We start from the raw sequence: 5,384 nt of genomic DNA, 5'->3' as shown, positions 1-5,384 counted from the left end.
AATCTTTCAAATCCACCAGAAAGTTTTTAAAGACTCTTGTTTTTAATTACTTGTGTTTTGATTCATTTCAAGTAACTATTCCGCATTCTGCCAATCAATTCACATATATATATATATATTTGAGTTAGAACATTTTTATTCAAGAAAAAGTTTCAAGAATTCCATTCAACCCCCTTTCTGTAATTCTTGTTATATTGTTAAGGGACTAACATAACTACCACCGTTCAAGGTATAATCAATTTCAAAAGTTCATCACATAGGTGAGACTACAAGATAAGACTTGAATAGATTCAATCTTTGAAATATCATTCAAAAGAAATGAAGTTACAAGATACTTCATTAATTCCCGATATATATATACACCTATATATATATATATATCTCTCTCTCATACTTTCCTTGAAAACCTCTGTTATGAAAAGTATAAACAGAGTTATAATACCCAATGAATTTGGAAAGAAGAAAATTTTGGCATAAACCCGATATCTTGCTGATCAGGAAAAGATACCCATTAAGTAACCTTTTCTAACAGTAGATGGATAAATCCCCCACCAGTCATCACCCTGACCGCATTAGGACCTTGTGCTGGACCGCCACCCGGCCTCTTACGCGTTGATGGACTGCCACCCAGCCACTTACACTTTGATAGACCGTACCCCGTCCTGTCACTTATGTCGACTCATTTAGAAGGACTTACTTCCCGAATGTTGGGCAAGTAATCAAAAGCTCTTTATCAAATCAGCAACCTTGTTGCGAATATAAAATACACCACAGAGCCAGATCCCTTAAGTTTTGAGCAAGTATTTAAATCCCCCTCGAAAGGAAGATCTTAAATTTGAAAATGAGTTTTGGGATCCGCTCTAACTTTTTTAAATCATTTTGAATACTCAAAAATATTTTAAAGAATGTTTAGAGTAATGATGATTTAATAAAATAAATCAGTCCCGAATGTTAGAAAATATCTAAATATTATTATTTAAATAATATTCCCATAAAGGATAATCTTTTTAAAAATAATTGAAGTAGAAGTTTTAAAACTCATATTTAAAACGAATAATAAATAACAAAAGATATACTTATACGAAAGTACGATCTTTATTTGAATCATAGAAAATAAGTTTGATTATTATTCAAAACCATTGAATATACCTTACTCGATTAATAGTTATAGAAAACTATATAATATATACTCGAGAACCTCGCCTCTCGGTTTTAGGAAAATATTTAACTCTGTGTCCCCTGTACCAAGGGTATACGCAAATAATGTCTATCTCTAGCATATGTATTATGCAGTTTATAACTATTGAATCGACAATGAAATATCAATATTACGAAACATGCATGTATATATATACATCATATCAACATGCTCCAATATATCACAAGACTTTCCTAATAATAACCATGCACTTATCTCAAGATAATGAATCAATATATTACATCACAATAACAGTATAACGGGTAGAAAACTTGCCTGAGAGTTTCGGGGTAGACTTATGCTTAGAGTGGGTCCGGTAACCTATAAACAACAACATAAGCCGGAATTAGACCACGGTCGCTTAGAAAACTAGTCAAAACTCACTCATACCCTAACTGTCGCTTATACGTTTGATGATTTGCGTTAATCGCTCGCGTACCCTTGGCTCCACTAATTTTAGTAAATTAACCGTTACGAATTTTAAGGCGACTCTTTCGCGAATACTCTCTCAACTGACCAATTAATCTTACATAATTGTTTCGTAATCCAATTAGTCTTTTAAGGGCCTTAAACAAGGTTTCAAAGTTAAGCGAGGGGTAATGGTTCGCTCGCGAAATGCCGTTACTTAAAACGGTCGTTCCTCCTAAACCATACATCGGATCTAAGCGAACCACATACCAAAACGAAGCTTACGACACGATCTAGCTAAACCTGGAAAAATTACAGATTGGTCAGTGAGCTTTCTGTCCCGAACACTAAGTGCAAGAAGTTGAATGAAAACGGGCATTACGACGGCTATGTTTACACAATTAATAATAATTATACTACACCAATTCCTTACCAATTCACTACAACCACCCAACCATCAACAATACATCAAACACAACTTAGATCAAGGAAAAGTTAGTCCCTAATCCCAAGTTTTCCAACTCATTCAACCACAAACAAGACCTATGAACTATAATCAAGATTCAATTACCAAAACACTTCCAAATCAAACCAAACTACTAATAATCACAATCCATGCTTCACATTTCACAAAACCAATCATTAAACTTACTAACAAATAAAGTAAATACTAGAGTTTGAAATTTATACCTTCCTTGGTGTGTGGTAAGTTGCTAGGAAACCTTAGGGAGCCTTGATCCATCCTCCTACTAGCTTGATCTTTCCAAAGAAATCAAGAACACAAAATTAATTTCAAAAAAGTACTATTCATCATCTTCTTGAATGATTTATAGAATATGCTAGGAAAGGATTTTGAAGCTAATATTCCTAGGAAGTATGTAATTTAACCTGGAGAAACTAGGATAATTACCTTGTAAATTAGCAAGTGGAGGAGCTTGGACTTCAAATTTTTAAGAAAAAGGGCCGAGAGGTTTTCTTCAAGAAATGGAGATGAAAATGAATTTTTTGCTTGCTTGGTGATTTTTTGTGGTGTTTTGTTAGCTTGGTTAATTAGAATTTACCATGGTAAATAATGCTTGGCTAATAATCAACCAACTCAAAATATCTACTAGTCATGCTTATGTCATCATGATTGTGTCATCTTTTAACACATGTCTCCTCCTTGTGGTGTGATGACATCACCATCCACTAACCTCTTTGATTAAACCTTAATTACTTGGCTAATGACCGCTTATCTGTTATACGGTTCGCATAACTTTCGTTCTCGTTCGTCATTTGAGGGATCATATCCGAGATCTTATTACTCGGGTTCCCCTAAACCTTTCTCAATATTTTATATTCCTTTATGATCCTCTCTTATAATCCTTAAATTTAAATCCTTTTAATCATGTTACCTTATACTCAATTCTTTCGGTATCTCGTGGATTTTCGGGACAAATCAAAGTGTTTGAATTTGGATTATGACGACCTTTACATAAACTCATTTAATTTATGGAATACTAATACGATCTTAGAATTTCCATAACAGTATTCCTATATAGCGTGGTCTGATAATTTTTCTTAATCAACATAGTCAACAAAAGTTACTATTCATCAGGGTTTCAAAAATTTCCAAAAATTGGGGTTATTACACGAATTTACATTACTCAAGAGGTTCAGTATTCACGATGTATAGGGAGTGGGAATGGCGTGTAGGGTGTTTGCAAAGATGTGTAGCCCAATGTCAAGAACATGGAGCGCGAATAACTAAACAACGCGCCATACACATTCAGCGAGACACCCCTCAACAACTGGAACTAGGTTTATTCCGTGCAAGAGAGGAAGATAATCGAATGTGAATGCGTTTAAACCGGATGGATCTACAGACAAAATGGAGGGAGTTTGCTGAAGATGGCGACCATCACAGCGCAAGAATGTATCATCATTTCACTACAAGTCTCGACTAAGTTTCTGATTACTACTTGTGCGATGATGAGTAATAAACATATGAAGTGAGCATCAGAATATGATATATAATGCTATGCGTTGTATCATTTTTCATACAATATATTCCAATATTGTATTTTGATATTGTACTATATTATTTTGAGATTTTGAAATTATTATGATAAATTTCAGAATGATCTGACTACTCAGATAGTATATGAGTGTGTATGATAAATTTATTATGAAGTACTGTATGAATCAATTGTGACGTAGTTGTCACACCCCCAACTTAAATAGCAAAATAATTATAGCTATTACATCATTTTATTGAGTACTACACAACCAAAATCCAAGATCTTACAGTTTAGGGTTTGGAACAGCCCAACACTACCAACTATTACATCTGATTACAAATACCGAGTCCTCACACAACTATTATTACTTATTCTACCTGAGCTCGAACATAAGCATCAACATCACAGGTCTTACGGGCAGTCTGCTTGAATCTAACCATGGCTGCTAGCTGTAATATCAGGGTAAAGCAAGAAGTGAGCCAAAAGCTCAACAAGTGCTAACAATACAACGCAAAGCATAAATCGAGATATACCTTTAGGAATGACAATGGAATGACATAATCAATGATAATCGAGAGATAAAACTTATGTGAGTTGGCATCATTTTGCTTGCATCAAAACAAATTTTAAAACCATTCTTAATCAAAATCATTTTATGACGCTACGGATTACAGCCGGTGATCAGCCGCGAAGTAACCCCGAACCTCGCTGGGTTCTAAAACATTATTGGGAATCCCTAGGCAACTTTTAAGCCTAATATAAGTGTGGAAAGGACTCGCGTCTCAGTCCAGATCCACCATTCAAGAAAACATTTGTCCCCCTTTGGGACTGAAAAATCCACGTTTTAATCATTTTAAAAACTGATGCCGATTTATGACAAAATCTCTTTCGACTGTAATTATTTTTATCAAGGGATTATAGATCAACTTGAAACACTGGAAATATGACACTAAATCTCAGGGCCATGATCTACTAGACTTTACTATATTAGGGTAATTGAGAGGTTTCCATAAACAAGAACTTAGACAAGGAAATTAAGCCAGGCTATTGGATAAGATGAAAGAGTAATGCCAAACTAGGCTTAAAGCAACGGTTGTAGACAAGATATAGGTATTAGAACATCAAAAGATAGGCATCACTGGTTCCAATAGGATAAAGGTGTTAAAATATAAAGAAAGCGATCATCAGCTCAGTATATAACAGGGTATCAAGCTTTAGGGTAAGGATAGGGTTATCAAACAATCATGAATGTATTTAAGAAATGATTGGCTTTTAGGTATCAAGATAAAGTTTCTATCGAGGTTATTTCAAGAGTTGAATCAAAGCATCAGGGTGCAACATCAAGATTTCTCAGGGATCAATAGCATGATAAACAAAAGGATCAATAAGATATTATAACGCATCTCTAATTTATCATGGCATTAAACTATCATGAAAGACTTTTGAACTACTTGCAATATGTACTCGAGGGTTCATGGCATCTCTATGTAACTCAAAGATAAACAAAAGATACGCTTGATTTAAATACATCAAAATGACTCAGGATAATTGCATCGATATATATATATGAACTGTTTACAGCAAATACGAAGGTCAAGTTGAATCACTTGCCTTGAGATAGACTGGTCTGGTCTGACTGGTAGGAGCAACAACTGGAGCTTCACTCGACTTTTAAGGCAAGTTTTCCCTCGTCTCGAGATCCTACATAAATAATAATAATCCTCATTATAATATATTCTTTCCATCTTAACCTATTTACAACCCGAAATTAAACATGG

The sequence above is a fragment of the Apium graveolens genome, chromosome 9 (assembly GCF_009905375.1).
Source record: "Apium graveolens cultivar Ventura chromosome 9, ASM990537v1, whole genome shotgun sequence".
NCBI lineage: Eukaryota > Viridiplantae > Streptophyta > Magnoliopsida > Apiales > Apiaceae > Apium > Apium graveolens.
The sequence above is the reverse complement of the archived record's forward strand: the minus strand, read 5'-3'. Positions refer to the sequence as shown.